Genomic DNA, 18,663 nt, shown 5'->3' on the forward strand with positions numbered 1-18,663 from the left:
CCATCAGGCACTACTTCACTTACTACACCACTGCAGCATCTGGTGCCGCCTATGGCCCGCAAGTATCGCTTTGCACCATGCAATCTTATTCTTTTCAGGATTTATGGCAACTGTGGGCACTGGGAGAGAGGTGTGATCGAGAAACACACTGACTCTTAGGTACTTGATTGCAGGTCCCGACGGTTTGAAGCCAAATTCGAGCTTGCCATTTGCCCATGCATGATTCTGCTACTTTTCTTCTCCCAGATCCAGGCCTCACAGGACCAGATTCAGGCCTCACAGGACCACGCAGCCTTCACAGTCACTCACTGGTGCCACCAGGGCACCCCAGGAGGAGCAGATGGATGATGTGCCCTCGTCATCGTCCCAGGACATGCCTTCAGGCCTGGATGGGTGGGTGCCCTGGCAGCAGTTTCCCGGAGGATGCTCCTGTTGCCTCACAAGCCAGATGGCGGGGTACGGTTGGAAGTACGCCGTCCTCCAGTCTACGTCCAGCATTCGGCCTCCTTCCTCATTGTCATTCGCATCTTCCCTACACGAAAACGATGCGGAATTTTTTTAGGGGTTGGGGGCTGCGGTCGACGGATGAGGAAAGTGCTGGTATAAGCTGTCACCAGTACACCACTCAGCAAAGATGTAGTGCAAAGATCGATAGTAGGCGCTAGATAAAGCACGCATATCACGAGAGGCCAGAGAGACATCAACAAGCAACACACCGCCAATGCCCTTTCGACAGCATGTATTTGTATTTAGGCCACTGCTGCTGACTGGAGGGCCTCACTGACTGACTCACTCATCAAGTTTGGCATCTGACAGTACATTCAGTTTGTATCATGGAAAAAATGTGCTCTGAAGTACAATTGCAGTTTGGATAAATCAAATGCTCTCCACTCAAAATTCATTAAAAACCAGTTATTAAAGGTTTGAGGGAAATAAAACTTGAACATTTGTTCTTGTTAAGTGCAAGTAAAACAGCTCCACAGTGAAACTTAATGTGATTCTTGGAAATTCACTGTGCCCAAATTGTTACTCAAAAATATCATGATCCAGAACAGAATCACACATTCTTAATGGCATTTATATTCCTAATGAGGAAGCTATTAGCAAATTGGATTTTTCTTGTTCTAATTTAAAGGTATCTTCCACTTCGAAAATAAGAAAACTGAGTAGCAGAAACAAAAACACAGCTACTGGAAGCAAGGGACAACAAATTTCAGCCAAAATTAGAAAAGACAGACTCTCACTTTAATAATGCAGATACGAACAGCATTTCTAAAAAAGAAAAAAAAAAACACCTAAATAATCATTCGACACTGAATATTTGAGCTGAATCGAGAAATTACGAAGTAAGTGTTCAGTGACACCTAAAGAGAATAAAGGTAAAATTTCAAATTTGCTCCCTAACTCATGGTCAAGAGAGAAAACAGTTCACTAGTTCAAATGTTTCTGATGATTTGGTTAGACTAACCAGAAAATTAGTGAAAGAGCAAGGCATTCAACCAGCTTTAGGAAAGAAGAAAGGAATAGGTATAAGTGAAGAAACAACGCAAAACTCAATTATGTTAACTACAAAGAGTTAGGGGCTATTAGGTTTAATGGTCTGTGACACTAACGGTTAAGGCTGTATGATGAGTTTGTGTGATAAATGCAGTGGTAAAGAAACTGCTCTTTGATTGTTTAACAACTCTGAGGGGGAAATGTCCAACAATGTTACCTTCAGACAGTGGGGTCACAACCGACACAGCAGGAATGATAACAGTGGTAAAATTCCAGGAAGAGTGCTTTGAATCTTTAATTGACAACAGAAGTCACCACTATGTTTCTAACACGCAAAGCAAATTTTTGAAGCACAAAAAAGCACAACTTGACAAAACTGAATGCATAGTCCTAGCCGATTTTACAGAAAACTTTTCATCTGTGGTTCAGGATGAAATACAGCGGTACCATGGCATCAATGATCAGGCAACAGTGCACTTATTTGTTCTGTTCTTCAAAAATGAGAAAGACGAAGTTTGCAGTTCTTCAATTTGCATTCTAACTACTTGGAGCACAGCACTTCAGTTGTACATGTGTTTCACATATAAGGAACAAATTACATGAATTAAAAGTTACCCAAGGTTGAGAAGCTCATACACTTTTCAGTTGGAAATGGAAGTCAATGCAAAAACAAAAAGAATTATCCAAAACTTTGCAACCACAAAGTAGACTTCAGGTTGGAGGACGAATGACAGTTTTTTGCCCCTCACCATGGTAAAAATGCCTGTGATGATGTAGGAGGTACCACAAAATATGAAGTGAGTAAAGCCAGCCTACAAAGAATGACCAAAGACCAAATTCTTACAATAGAGAACATACATCTGTTTTGCAAGAATAATATTAAATGCATCACTTATTTTCTCACCAAGGAAGAAGAGCCAGTTGTTCATATCACAACACTTCAAAGCAGATTTGAAAACTGTACAGCAATAGAAAGAACAAAGCAATTCCACAAATTCCTTGGCACTGCAGAGAACTTAGTTCAATGCTATGCACCACCAGAAACTGAAATTTACAAGGATCATTGTGTCAGTAAAATTACATGTCTTTCTTTAACACTGTATGACATAGTGGCACGTATGTATGATAGGCAATGGTGGCTTGCACAGGCTGAAAGAATAAGTTTAGAAAATAATGACATTTTTGTGCATTTTTATCATACTGTTTACCCAAGAATGTCATTCAAGAAATCTACTAGTGACAAAGTCTGAATACCAATGAAAAACTTATTGAGGAAGCTTTCAGTGATTTAACTTAAAACAGCAACTGGGAGGTCTTATTGTATATCACAAAAGATGTCTGAAGGAATAAATGTTCTTAACAGTCACCACTAGGATTAGGAAGCATTGCATCTTGAAAGTATGCTACCTGGAAATATTTATTTTAAATATGTCAAGATAACATAAATGTTTAGTTCAGCAATTTTTAAAGTTTTTGCATTTAATTCAGTACCTTAACTGCAATAATAATTGATTACATCTAGCAAGAATGAGATTTCCACTCTGCAGCGGAGTGTGCACTGATATGAAACTTTCTGGCAGATTAAAACTGTGTGCCGGACCGAGACTCGAAATCAGGACCATCGCCTTTCGCAGGCAAGTGCTCTACCAAGAGTTTTGTCATTTCGACATTATTGTAGTTTTTTCTGTTCGTTGTGTGTGAATTTTGGTAAACTGCTTTTTTTTATGTCTTTGGCAGGTATGGATATGACTGACAAGGTCAACAGTTTTTGGTTGTCGGCAATGATGGGGGACAGTGCGTTGTCTCTAATACAATTTCTTCAACTGTTCGGATTTTTGGAAGAAGTCGTGAAGTGTTCAGTATGTCATGAAGAAATGAGGCTTACTAAAGTTCCGGCATCTCGGACCAGGGATGGCTGTATGTGGAGATGCCGTAAGGATAACAGGTCAAGGGAAGTGTTCGATTCCAATTTTGATGGTTTGCTGTGTTTTTTGAGGAAGTGATGATTGAGGACATGGTTGTAGTTTTGGGTTTTACGATTTGGTATCGGTAGTTTCTGTTGACCTACATAGGTCAAGGGAAGTGTCCGATTTCAATTTGCGGGATCAGGAGCTGCTGTTAAGCTATATAGGTCAAGAGAAGTGTTATTTGTGGGATAAGGAGCTGATGTTGAGCTACATAGGTCAAGGGATGTGTTCAATTCCCATTTTGTGGGATCAGGAGCTGCTGTCGAGCTATATAAGTCAAGGGAAGTGTCCGATTCCAGAGGATGTGTTTAGTGGAATTTGGGGAGTTGTGTGGTTTGGTATGGTGGCGTATGTGTAAATTTGTTTATATTTACTTTGTCCCCACCCAAAAAAACCCAAATTACCACACTTGTCCCATTAATTTCATTAGGTTTTTTGTGGAATGTGTGTGTGTGTTGGTTTTTCAATGTATTTTCGTGTTTGTGGTCATGTTTACGTAATGATGTCTTAGGCGCCATATTGGAGTCTTAGTGTATGGTCGTTTCCGCCATATTTGTGACGTCATGGGTCAAAGCAGACGGGTGGAATCGGACGCTTCTGTACTTCTGTTTATATAGTACTTCATAGGCATACAAAATGTGGAAAACTCAAAGTTTTATATTCAGTCCAACCAGAGATAACTAGCCCAAACTTAAAAAAATAAAATTTCAAAAATCTATAAAAAAAATTAGGGAAACATTTGTCACTGTTCTTGCTCTATGTAAGGCTAGTAGTTTATGATATGTAACTAGAGAGAGGGGGGAAAAAAAAAGAAAAGAAAAAGAAAACACCTCCGATAAATCACTCCTTGACTGTTATTTTAGAGTTTAAAAAGAGTCTTTTCTAAATTTTCTATACAAAACTTTGGAGATCTTTTGACTGTCTATTTTTGAATTTAGGGTATTTTAGGTAATAAACAATTTTGGGGTCAACAGAAACATCCGATCTCACGCGTCGGCTTTGACCCGTGACGTAAGGGTGTTGTGGTGTGTGACGTCATTACAGCGCGGAGTTTGGTTTGTGAGTGTGGCGTGTTTGTAGATGTCGTGTTGTTGTTTGTTGTGCCCTCTGGTGGTATGTTCATGGTTTTCGTTTGTTTGGTGTGTTGGGCTCAGTTTGCTGTTGGTCAGTGGTGAGTGCTGCGTGCATCTTTTTGAAGCGGAATTTGTATTAGTGAGTTAACGGTTTTGTGTGATGGTTATGTAATGATGATTGCTGTACGTCGGCTGAGTTTGTTATTAAGTGTATTCGGTTGTGGTTTTTGTTCAGGAATGGATATGAAAGACCGGATTAATAGTTCTCGGTTGAGGGCTATTTTCGTCTTTATGTACGTACGCGACGTTTTTATATCCGCCATATTTGGTATTCGTATTGGGAGATGTTTTTGAGTTACATAGGTCAAGGGTAGTGGTCGATCCTAAGTTATGGGATTGGTAGCTGCTGTTGAGCTATATAGTTGGAGGGAAGTGTTCAATCTCAATGTTTGGTGGAGTATGGTGATTTTTGTAATGGGAGATGGGATCGGGAGTTGCTGTTGAGCTATATAGGTCAAGGGAAGTGTTCGATCCCAATTTATGGGGTCGGGAGCTGCTGTAGGTATATGTAGGTGAAGGGAAGTGTTTGTTCGCAATGTTTTGCGGTGTATTTTGATTTTTGTATTGGGGGATGGGATCGGGAGATGCTGTTGAGCTATATAGGTCAAGGGAAGTGTTCGATCCTAATTTATGGGATCGGGAGCTACTGTAGATCTATATAGGTCAAGGGAAGTGTCCGATTCCGGATAAGAACGTGTTTTGTGGTATTTGGTGAGTTTTGTGATGTAGATTTTTTTCGTCGTCTTGCGTGGTTTTGTATGGCGGTGGGTGGCTAAATTTGTGTATATTTAGTTTCTCCCCACCCAAAAACCCCCAATTTCCCACGCTTGTCCCGTTAGAGTCATTAGGCTTTTTGTGAAACCTGTGTGTGTGTTGTTTTTCTATGTATTTTCGTCTTTATGATACGTATGCGACGTTTTTATATCCGCCATATTGGAATTGTCGTTTATGGTCGTTTCCGCCATATTTGTGACGTCATGGGTCAAAGCCAACAGGTAGGATCGGACGCTTCTGTATTTCCCAATTTTGTAGAGGAGACTATGCTTAAAACAATCACATCAATTGCAATGCTGTAACCTAATCCAGTGCATAAATATTCAAATTACCAATAATGTCCCCTAATTCAAAAATGTGTGCTAACAAGTAAAAATGGCCACCAAATTCAGTACTGGTGCACAGTAAAATCTTTTTAAAAACTGTTTTGAACTTCTCAATTATAGGGTAATCACATAAAAAAAACAGAATTTTTAAAAATGGTCAAGTAACTAACCTAATTTTTAATGGATCACTTCACTTGGATTGACCCACACATTTATACGCCAATTAGCTCTGCAGACAGAGAAACTGAAGAAATGTATGACTAGATAAGAGGAATTATTCAAACAGTCAAGGGAGACAAAAATTCAATTGTGATGGAGGCCTGGAATTCGATAGTAGGAGAAGGAAAAGGGAAAATAGTAGGCAAATATGGACTTGGGGTAAAGGAATGAAAGAGGAACCTGTCTGGTAGAAGAATGTAACAATTCCAGTTCCAAATAAAGCAGGTACTGACAGGTGTGAACACTGTCTAACAAAGTTTCATAAGTCATGGCTGCAAAATACTAATATGAATACTTTACAGAAGAAGAAGAAGAAGAAGAATGGAAAAACTGGTAGAAGCTGAGCTCGGGGAAATTCAGTTTGGATGCCAGGGAAATGTAGGAACACACGGGGCAATACTGATCCTATGACTTCTCTTAGAAGATAGATTAAGTAAAATCAAACGTGTGTTTAAAGCATTTGCTGAGTTAACTTTTAACAATACTGACTAGAACACAATCTTTAAAATTCTGAAGCTAGCAGAGGGAAATACAGGGAGCAGAAAGCTATTTACCACTTGTACAGAAACGAGACAGCAGATGTATGAGTCAAAGGGCATGAAATGAAAGCAGTGATTGAGAAGGAAGTGAGACAGAGTTGTAGCCTATCACCATTGCGTCAGTCTGTATGTTGAGCAAGCAGTAAAGGAAACCACAGAAAAATTTGGAGTAGGATTTAAGGCTCACAGAGAAGAAATAACTTTGAGGCTTGTCAGTGACATTGTAATTCTAGCAGACAACAAAAGACTTTGAAGACCAGTTGAACAGAAAAGGCAGTATCTTGAAAGGAGGATGTAAGATGAACATCAACAAATGCAAAACAATGATGATGGACTGTAATCGAATTAAATCTGGTGATGGTGAGGAAATGGGATTAGTAAACATGACACTTTCAAGTAGGAGATGAATTTTGCTATTTGAGCAGCAATGTAACTGATTATACACAAAATAGGGAAGATATAAAATGGCATGAGAAGTGTTTCTCAAGAAGAGAAATGTGTTTAAACTTCATATAGATTTAAGTATTAAGAAATCTTTCCTGAAGGTATTTGAGTGCAACGATGTACAGAAGTGCAGTACAGCCACAACCAGAATAGTCACTTTTGAAATGTGATGCTACAGAAGAAGGCTAAAGATTAAATGGGTGTATTGACTAACTAATGAGGAGATATTGAAAAGAATTGTGGAGACAAGAAATTTGTGGCAGAGGTTGATTAACGGAAGCAAGACACATTCTGAGATGTCAACGTCTCACAAGTTTAATACTGGAGGGAAGTGCGTGTGTGTGGTGGTGGTGGTGGGGAGGGGAGGCAAAAACTGTACAGGAAGAAATATCAACTTGTGAAATATTTAACACTAACGAATTTGAATGCAAAATGTTTTATTAGGTTGCCGATCAATACAAACACAAAACTCTTAACGAATTTCTTGACGCAGAAGTACACGACACTTTTCTATATTGTATATAAAACTGGGTGAACAAAGTGATTTTGTAGAAGGCATATGATAATGCCCCATTAAACAATCTTTGGAAGAAACAAAACAATGGTCACTTACAAGATTTTATCAACAGTATCAGATCACATTAGTGGGCCCATAGGCAATGGGGATGAATACAAAAGACGAAAACAGGTATTTCTGACCCACTTTTAGTATGCTAACAGAATCAAATGCAACCAGTAAAAACTAGATTCTAGAGTTATAAAGACAGGACTGAGTGGTTACAATTTCAAACACTCAAAACACCTGAGCTCTGAAAACAATAATTAGCACCACTAATAAACACCTGACCACTCTGTACTTGCAAACACCTGACCACTCTGTACTTGCAAACACCTGACCACTCTGTACTTGCAAACACCTGACCACTCTGTACTTGCAAACACCTGACCACTCTGTACTTGCAAACACCTGACCACTCTGTACTTGCAAACACCTGACCACTTTGTACTTGCAAACACCTGACCACTTTGTACTTGCAAACACCTGACCACTTTGTACTTGCAGAGTAGTGGGTCTCACACTTTCTCTTACACACTGTGACAGAAGGCTTTATCCAGAGGATAAAATTCTACAGCCTTGCATCTCACACTATCATGGAATCCCTCCTGTTCTCATTGCTTTTTTTAAAAAAAAACTTTAACCCTGCACGTAATATATCATTATTGTAACAATTTATGAGAGCCAAACAAAGGATCAACTTGAATGAGCTGCACACACTAGCAACAAACTTCTACATAAGAACAATCCATGAAACCATTCCTCAATCCAACGTGACAATATTTTCATAAAAATAATTGTAATAAAACTGTAGTAATAATAGGAATATGCCAGTGAAAGGAATTTAAAACAAGTTTTTGACTGATATACTTGGCTGAGAGCATTAGCCCATATAATGCCGTAAGTAGAAGATCGCTAAAAGAAAGTGACATGCAGTGACTGGCACATCTGAAAATATGAACACCACCCACAAACCTGTATTATGGAGCCTATTCTTATGCTCTACTTTGAAATGATTTAAATAACTGGTAACCAGCTTTGTCCCAACACACTTATGTCAAACCCTATAGCCTAATAATACAATTTCACAGAAAGCAGTTTTTTACTGTCTTTACTCTGAACCCCTTTGGGTATGTATGCGTATCTGTAAGTACGGCCTGTGTTACCAGAGATGGCATAGGACTTATTTATAGGTGTAAGACAGCTGACTGAGCTGATAAAGAAAAAAACTAGTAGTTACATCGGGAGTGTGTCCACATACATCATTTCTTCGTCCATCTGCTTTCTATGTCAACCACATCACGCACTAATTAACAACCCTTACGGTAATACTATAATATGTTCAAACAACCGGTTCCAGTGCAGCCTATAAATGAAAATGATTATACGAGAAACACTAATTAATAAGCTTACGTGCCATGTGTGAAACGAACACGATTCCCTCATGCGATCTGAACCATAAACACAAAATTCACATACATCAATTTAAACCGTGGCATATTTCACTCACCTTATACGCTACTTGCCTTGTATCTTCAAAGTCTTGCAAGCATCAAACGCTCAAGTCCACTCAACATTATGTGTTTCTTAAGGCTCGCCGCCGCCAGAAACGTTTCAGTTCACATTGTTCATAGGAGGGTAACGATTAATACTTTTATCTTCCAGAGACTTGTCTATGACGCCACACTTCAATCTCCCAATTTTCAAATAATAAATACAACTTCTAAAGCGCATTTTAATGTTTGCATATGTCAATGAGCGATTTACTCATTTTAAAATATGAATGCACAACTGGATGAAGGAAGAGTAGATATTTTTATCACAGCTGTCCTGTGGCATTTGTCACTCGCCTGTAAATGGGTGAAAAGTCGATGAAAGTACACGCACATTTTCTTTCGTATCACCTGCTAACAATCACGACACCTGCACGCAAACTGCAACACAATACCTTGTTATTTACTTCATATCACAGCATACAAAATCACATTCTACAAACGCTGCCTCCATCACAGATACTTGACAAACAGTTCAGTCATCTCTGCATTCGCAACGCTGCCTCGATCGATTACTTCTCGTCAACAATTTGTTCCACTTGAGCTAAATTTTCTGTATAGAGTACAAATACATTGTATTCTGTTTCCGCTATACAATCACTAAGGCTGCACTTACGGTATAATTGTCATCCTCAGTGCAATATAAAACACGTAATATAGTTGTACCGTAACTCGCCTTCTTACACAATTGCTGCACTAAATTTCCTCTACACATTTTCTTCACTAAAAAAAATGTAAGTCGAAGCAACTTTCTTGATATAGTTGCTTAAAATTTCCTTTCTTCTCATAGTGCATTCAGATAAAGATATATTATCAGTAGCTCCTATCGCTTTCCGAAGATTCGATGACTGTGTATGTAATGGACTCTTCAGTATGAATATCAAGGAATCTCGACAAAATTAAATAATTTCTCGCTAACAAAATTATTCTCTAAATTTTATAAGTTTGTTTTCTTTTTCTTCTTCCAGATTCACTTAAAGTGCCTTATACAGAAGCAAGACATCGGGGAAAGACTGAGTCTTCAGTAAAATATTTCGTAACGTTTGCCCCACTCGTTATAATTAACAACAGTGGTTATACAATTCGAATCACTCATTTATGCAAATTTAGTTTTTGTCATTAGTTTGAAATTTCTGAAGATGCGCGTTTATTTTGTAAATAAGCAAATTTCTTCTTAAATATATACTCGTAGTTACAAAACTTTTCTTTTAAGTAAGTCGTTCAGAATCATAATTCGTTCATCTCCTCGTTACCGATAATTGCTGTCCACTGAACTGCTTCAGTACAATGCACTATGAACTGAATCTTTTGACAGAAAGACGAATTCGAACATTTTCTTCTACATCACTTACAGAGTTAGTTATGAATAGAAATTATTTTATTTTTTACTTTTATAACAAAGAACAAAGGGGTCTTGACAATATTGCTGTGATCTTTCTCAGGGTCCTGGCCGCCTGTTAGTAGATCGCAGTGACCAGCACTGCGAATGTGTACCTTAAGTGAAAAGGACGGTATCCCGTTGCCTCCAATCCCGTTAATTCCAACTGAAACAAATATAGACATATGTGTATACATTTAAAGGCAGTTGTATTACACATATGAAAACATTAATTTTTACCTGTCGTCACTCATGTATCAAAGACAGCAACGTTATTTGCGGTAATATATGAAATAAAATGATCGTTTAGCAGTTTGGTGCAGAAACACCGTCTTGAGTTGTTCTTCCACCTGCTGCAAGTCCTTCTATTTAACGCCACTTCGGCTACTTGCGCGTCGACGAAGAAGAGATGAAATGATGAAAGTGACGTAAACAACCAGGCTCCAAGTGAAAAGAAATTTCCAATCCCACTAGGAATCAAACCTGAGACCTCGCGATCTAGAGGCAGCGATGCTGACCACTAGACCACGAGCTGTGGACGCAGTAATCTGTAACACTACACAAGTGATAGATCTCTACGAAAACTGTCAAAGCTCATACCATGTTCCGATGAAATTCGATCACATTGGTAATTTATAAACAGTGTCTAAGTGTGTGCTACATGCACATGTAACCTAACGATCTCAAAATGTGTCCAAGATGTCTCTTGATTATGAGAATGGTAATACACTGCTTTAGAGAATCATTAAATTTTGTTCCAAATTTTTGTCCTGCATATAATCACTTTCTTATGTGTTGATCACTTTAGATCTCAAAGTGTAACAACTGAAGATTTTAAGAGATGCAGCAAGCTTAGTTTAAAGCAAAGTATGTAATATTCAGCAAAACATTACACCAGTGACAAAAGTCCAACTGAAACTGCCATTCTTGGCCACTGAATGAGTTAATTGCTGTATTGTAAACGGCTGGAAATCACACTGACTGCTGGAAAACGACTGTAATGGCCGGGCTTAAGAGATAAAGGTACCACAGGTATTAAAAGTACCTTAGCTATTACCCCCTACTGTGGACAATAATGTCTTCTCATCCAGAGATATGGGACATATCATTATTCTTCAAGTTGGTTGTGACTTTGGTGTCAGTGGCAGGTCTAGAGGGCTTGTACTAGGGAACCAGGGCACCTCCGGGTACTTCACCTTGCTCCCTAACTAAAAGTTTTGAGGAGCAAGGCCAACATGGCAGGGGGATCTGTTAATCATCGGTTGTTCAGGCAATAATGCTACCTCTTAGGGAAGTTGCAATAAGTAATAGGAAGCCTCATCTTTGACAGTTAATGAGCATGCCAGAAGGCATCATTCACCATCGTCAGAATACTAGATGGTGGTCATGTTTGGTGTGCTTACACAAAACACCATGACATTATTAAATTATAGTGATCCTGCTTATACATAAAAGTATGCATTTTGGGCACACACTATGATGTCACACACAGATTAGTAATGTAAGGGTGATGTATATGTGGTATGTAGCAAGAGTTTATTTGTTTAAATATCATGTTGTGGTTGATTAATTGTACTCTTACTTGTCTCCTACTGCTGGTGCTTCATGATGATCCTGTCACTTTGGTGAACAGAACAAGAAAGGCACTGTCCACACATATTCTATAGTAATAAATGTGGGAGGGGGAGCTTGATTCTTATTGATCCAAAGAGAAAGGGATGAGGGGAGGATATGCTTGGGTGCTAGGGACCTGGCAGAGTTTTTCATATTTTGGCAGCCTCTTGTCACGTTTCCAAGATACAAATAAACAGTAATGGAGGGATGTGATCATTTCTCAGTGTCCTTGCAGAAGGTATAAGCAGGAGTGTGTCTGGCTTTAAATATTTTTCGTTATGCCTTTTGCTGACACAATATGATTAACAAGTTGAGCAATATGGTAGTTTCATCTCTAGAACTACATTATCTTATTTGTTTCAGTTATAAATATTTGTTATGTATTATTGTTTTTCTGGCATGTTCTACATCCTGGAGGACCTCCTCACTATGTATCAATTGGAATGAAAGTAAATATAATCTATTCTAATCTAACTGTGCCAAATCTCCCTAGGCTAACCTTACATAGGTGATGGACACTGAAAGATTAACAGATACATTCATGAAACAACCACAAAAAATCCAGAGCATTTGTTTCATCATAACACTAGTTTATTTTTTGCACAGTGTCGTAGATGGAGTAGATATTTGTGCAAAAATCAGTTAATATCTTAAATAACATTGGGATGTGGAGTGCTTACAGAAAAATGACCAATACTTTGGTGCTAATTGTGTTAATTAAGATATTTCAAAGCTGCATTTTTGGACAGTTAACTATGGTAAAATGGGCTACAATTTTAAGTAGGGTAGCACAAAAACACAATTCACCTAGAGGAGTGAATGGTGTAACACTTTCCGACATTTTGTAGAATTTGAAACGACAAAATCTAGTAACTCATAAATACCCAATATAGGAATAATGTCCTGCTTTGTAATGAGTATGTTGGATTCTTTCTCCTTACTGGACCAGTTTGTCAAAATTATTAGCCACTTTGCAAAATATCCCATTATGTCATTGATTTACTGTGTTTAACCACACACTGTAACATCAGAGTATCTTACGTTAATGTGTAAGTTGGAACTTAAATAGTGGCAACACTGTTGTGGAGACACTATACAGTGGAATATACTATTGTCGCTGATAGCACACATTGTTGACATACCTACCTTACCTCCGAGCAAATGGACTCGCCCGTTCCGCGTCACTGGCGTGCGCACAGTCGAGGGACACACAGTCACATGTGAGCGAGCGGTCTAATGTAACGGTGTCACTGTGTTTTCGAAACAGGAAAAACGGAGTTGGATCAAAATTGAATGTGCCAGAGGTCGTACAGCACGACAGTGTCATCAAGGTCTTCAAGAGGCGTTCAGGGAATCGGCATTACCATACAGAACAGTGGCACATTGGGTAAAAGCTTTCAATGGAGGTCGGCAAACTGTGGCAGACATGCATCGGGCAGGTCGTCCTAGTGTCTCTAAAGAAGAAGTTCATGCTGTTGCCATGACAGTGATCGACGCCACACGATTCGTGAGCTCGCCCATGAGAACATATTAGCGCAAACGACTGTGCTTCACATCCTGAAGGAACGCCTGGGCATGCGAAAAATTGCATCACGATGGGTTCCGTATGACTTGATGGAAATGCGGAATGGATGCGTTACGACGCTGCTCAGACGCACTTGGAGCGCTAAAAGCGCGAAGGAGAGGCTTTCTTATGTCGTATCGTAACACTGAACGAGACATGGGCCACATCGTACGAGCCACAAATGAAACGCCAATCCAACGAAAGGCGTCATTATGGGTCGCCGCGGAAGTCAAAAGTGCGTCAGAGCCCCAGTATGGTTAAAGTTATGGTGATCCTTGTGTACAACTGTCGTGGTGTTATCCTAACGCTCCTCCATGACATACCGTCAAAGCAAAGTATTACTGTTCGTTTTTGGAGCATAACTTGCGACCAGCTTTGCGAAAGAAGCGGCGACACTTTTTGTGCAATCCACCCATCATTTTGCACGACAATGCACGGGCGCATACAGAGCAAGCTGTGGCTGCTCTGTTCGGTCGATGGAACGGGGAAGTACTGTACCATCCACCATACTCCCCGGACTTAAGTTCTTGTGCCTTTGATTTGATTCCGAAGATGAAGGAACCACTCCATGGCATTCGCTGCAGAACTGTTCCAGAGATGCGACAGGCAGTAGACCGCTACATTTGCACCATCAACAGAACAGGCCCTGCTAACGGTATACTACGCCTTCCACATCGCTGGCAATGGGTTCTACACAAGGCTGGTGACTATTTTGATGGACAGTAACAGGTGCAAACATGTAACTCTTTTGTATCGGTTGTGAATAAATAGTTGCCACTATTTAAGTTCCAACCCGTGTATATAGAGCCATTCTGCAGAATATGCCATGGGGTCATTAATTTGTACACACACTGTAATGACATAGCATCTTACATTAATATTTACCGCCATTTTGCAGAATATGATATGACAGCATTAATTTATACATGCATTGTAATATCAAGGTATCTTACATTATGAACTATGGTAATATTTGCCGCCGTTTTTAAGTAGAATAACTCTTATCACTACACCGTACAGAGCTCGAATCGCAAAACTCGCAAAAATTGAATTATTGAAAAAAATTAATTCATTCTTATTTACAACAAATACCCATACCCTAACCCCAGACAAAGCAGATTTTCTCAATTATGGTGCACAAACCATTGACAAATGAAACCACATTATTGGAAAAGTAATTAATTTAATTCTTTATTATTTTTATTTATAACAATAAATTATAATCCTGACTTCAGACAAACCTGATGCTCTCATTGTGGTGCACAGAACAAAAATGATGCTGCCCACACGTTTGCTCTATTAATCAAAGGGTAAGGGATGAGATAGAGCATGTTTCCTATTGGTCCAGGAGGACCAGAGAGAGGAGGGGGATGGAGTTCCGAAGGCGTTGGGGGAGGGGGGGGATTTCGGGTTGTGACCTTAAATAAAATTCGCCAAGTTGCCTCAGGTGTAACATGATACTTCCTTATTCTACCACTGAAGTCCATATCTTACATTATTAATAATGTGTTACTGGATGGTATCTCAGCCATAACTGGTAATACAACACTGCTTGTTCATTACCCCATATGAACATCGTCGACAAGTATGGCTGCAACCTGGCGATAGATCCCATTCATTCAATGTTTTGGAGTGCCACAGCAATGTTACTCCTGGTGCCAAAAAGTGAGGAGCAATCAGATCACGGCTTGTAGTAACTGAGGGAACTCTGACAATACAGGGGTACATCATGTACATCCTGCATTCTCATGTGTTGCCTCTCATATGACATTATTGTTTTGCCATTTTTCACCAGGACAATGTTCATCCACACATGGCACGTGTTTCTGTGAACTGTCTATATGATGTTGAGGTGCTCTTACATGCAAAAACAGCCCCAAAACTGTTCCCAGTAGAATAAGCGTGGGACCAGGTGAGATGTCAACTCTGTCCCTATTCCAGTATCCAAGGAATCAATGACTAGCTGCAAGGATTGTGGACCAGCTTGTCTCAGAAAAAGGTGCAGTGACTTTCTGAGACCTGTTCCAGTTGAATTAGTGCCTGAATCCTGGCCAGAGAGGGTGCAATGCCATACTGGTAGAAGGTCATATTGCCAAGTTCTTCAAAAGATTTTCTCGATGTTGTAACAATTGAAATAACATCACATGCGCTCCCAGACATGAAGTTTCATTTCGTTTCCTCCTCCCCTTCTGGGTCCTTCAGTCTTTTTTTGTCAAACAGTGAATTTCCAACTCTGAGTTGACTGCTGAATTATCCGTTAGAACTGCTTAGAAGCAGTTTGCAGAGAAAGTATTTAGCCACATTTGATAGGATACTTTGTAAGAAGGAAATAAGTTTAATTTTTGATGGGAAAGAAAATCACCCACGCCGTTGTCTAATGAAATAAGCCGGTATCTTGCATTTGACAATTTGTGCTATGTGGTGCCTTCTACGTATACGTCACTGTCACTGAAAACGAAGCAAAAATCAGCTAAAATCTGAGTCATAGATTCTCCCTCAACATTCCAAAAACACAAACATAAATACAGGACTAAACAATTATCACACTGCGACAAAGATTAGCACACTGTGACAAATACATACTAAGTCTTGTCCCAAGATTATTAGTATATGTCTTCATTTTAAGGATGCCTTAGACACGTTTGACACTATAGGATTATGTTATAGTCGTACATATTTTACTCAGGCTTATTACCAGTAGTGTAGCACAGTGAAATTGCAACAGATACTGTTTTGTGTTTATATCACACAGGCAACTAGTAACAATGGGCGAACTGTCTTGATTTGTAACTAATCTTGTCTTATTTTGAGTGTGCTTACATTTAGCATCATAGGTCCTCTTGCTAGCAAGACAGTCAGGTCTCTCCTTCGTTACCAGAGATGTATAGTTGTTCTTTGCATTCTCAGGTTTGCTGTCATGAGACAATGACTTATAGTTCTCACAAAACTTTGCTGGGTAATTTTTGGGGAATGTACATTTCACGTGGATTGCACAATAATTATAGACCACACCATGGTATACCCCTCATGTATTAATTCTACTTGGTATTGATCGCAGGCTGACAGGTGATTACCATAACTTGGTGTATTTTTGGGTAATACACCACAAGAAACACACTTTATAAACCGAATCATTAGCCTGAAATGTGTTAAGCAAGTAATAAATAATTATAGATTAGATCGATCAAGAGAGATAATTTACAACAGCATACTGACATTAGCACAGCTTTGTGGAACTGTAACACATTTTCACTTCTACTATTATTTGTTGTAGCATTAGAGAAGTAGGACAGGAGGACTTAACACACGACAAAAATATCACTAGTAACCAATCACATAATGCGATATTTATCAGCAGTGTTAACACGTATTCTAATATTAGCGCCAATAACTAGAAGTGACTTCATAATCACGTGACCAATTTATAAGTCCTTATTTCTTCTCAGAAGACAAAATTGTAGACTGAGCGCTATGTTCCATACTGTATAACACTCGAACTCTTTCATATGGAATGGCTTAAGTCTGCTCGACACATTGGTCCCTTTAGGTACTAACCAACCTGATACAGAATTTTTCAATGTGTGGTATATCACTTTAACAGGTGCATTTTTCTCAACACCTATAGAATAACAAGACAAATATTTAGATTCAATGGAACTATCCTCTTTATTCAGATTGAAGTAAGTGCTTCATAATATTGTCGAAAGCAATATCTATACCATGTAGACTTCGCCCTCTTCACCAACTGCCAAATTGTAAGGTAAAATTTATAGAAACAGAACTGCTGATGATAATATGCAAAGTAAGTAAGTTCAGCTAGTTAAGTCTACAAGTTTCTTCTGAAATGCTAATCCCTCATCATAAACCAACTGTTAACAAATAGTGCAGAAATGCATGCAGTATTAACATTCAAACACCATGACTGTCATTACACAAAAGATGTTGGGCAGCTCTACGTTACATCTTCTTTGCAGTTATACAGACTGAACTGACACATGACTGTTAACTGATACCAGTCACACCAGTACAAACAACTATGATAGCTATGGACCAGAAGGTGTTGATTTCGATCCCTCATCCGTTAGTCTTCGTATTTGCATCTTTCACTTCTGTAAACTCTATTAATGTTTTCTTTTTGTGCAGGGTTAAATACTATCATTATAAATTGAAGCTTAATACTTTCCTCTCTCTACCATTTGTCCACTCATACTCTCGAACTTGGCAATATGATCAGAATGCCTACCCCTAGCAAATGCTATTTGTTCTATTGAAAATCTAGTCTTCTGTAGCTAATTGGACTCTCTCCTGATTTTGAAATATAATTTGCTTTTGAATAATATAGAGGACTGTATAATTCTGTGTGTTGTACTCCCTCCTGCCATTAACAAATATGTGTTAAAACTATAAGCTTCTACAGAATATACTCATACATGCTTATACATCCCATACTGAGTTTGAAATGTAATTTGCTTCTGACATTCCCACCCCCCATCCCCCATTATCAAATATTCTGTTAAAAGTACAGTCTTATATGGTATATACAGTCTCTCCAGATTTTGAAATGCGATTTACTTATGAAGAATACCCAGTATTCGAGCAGAGAAATGGAACTGTATGTATAACTTAGATTACTGCATACTTTACATACAAATAACTAAAAACTGTACATAGACAGAATACAATTTATGTCCTAGGTCTTGATTGTCTGGAATGTGTGTGCTTCTACACAGCTAACTTTTGTGTGTTCATATTACTGAATAGCAATAGCGCTACATATATGTTTCAACTAGGAAGGATAACTATATCACCTTTGTTAACAATATCCTCCTCCTAGTTTATAGGTATAACATTAAAAAAAGCCATAGCCAGACAGAGAGTTCCCCCAGGAGACAAAAACTGCAGAATGACAGAAGTGTCACATATGCACCATATGGACTAAAGACGTGGCAGCACTTCTGGTCACGTGATCTTCCAGTCATACCTTCTAAATTTGCTTGTACTTGCAATCCAGTTGTAAACTCACAGTCCAGTTACACCGCTTTCTGTGTGCTGTGATATGGATACCTGAGGGTCAGGGCTAAGGTTCAAGAGTGGATCCA

The 18,663-nt window shown here is 38.9% G+C and overlaps 1 protein-coding gene across 4 annotated transcripts in view; it reads right to left on the bottom strand.

Annotated features, from left to right (window-relative positions):
* LOC126175633 (tyrosine-protein phosphatase non-receptor type 4) overlaps positions 1 to 9,471 on the bottom strand; it is a 171,935-nt gene extending 162,464 nt beyond the window's left edge. For 2 of the 4 annotated variants that reach the window (XM_049922521.1, XM_049922519.1), the window contains exon 1: positions 8,966 to 9,461. The gene's annotated coding sequence lies outside the window, so the exon portion shown is untranslated. Of the gene's footprint in view, positions 1 to 8,965 lie in introns of all 4 variants that reach the window. The other 2 variants (XM_049922520.1, XM_049922522.1) reach the window with 2 other exon arrangements.
* Between the last annotated feature and the right edge of the window lie 9,192 nt (positions 9,472 to 18,663).

This window comes from Schistocerca cancellata, chromosome 3 (genome assembly GCF_023864275.1).
Source record: "Schistocerca cancellata isolate TAMUIC-IGC-003103 chromosome 3, iqSchCanc2.1, whole genome shotgun sequence".
NCBI classification, from domain to species: domain Eukaryota; kingdom Metazoa; phylum Arthropoda; class Insecta; order Orthoptera; family Acrididae; genus Schistocerca; species Schistocerca cancellata.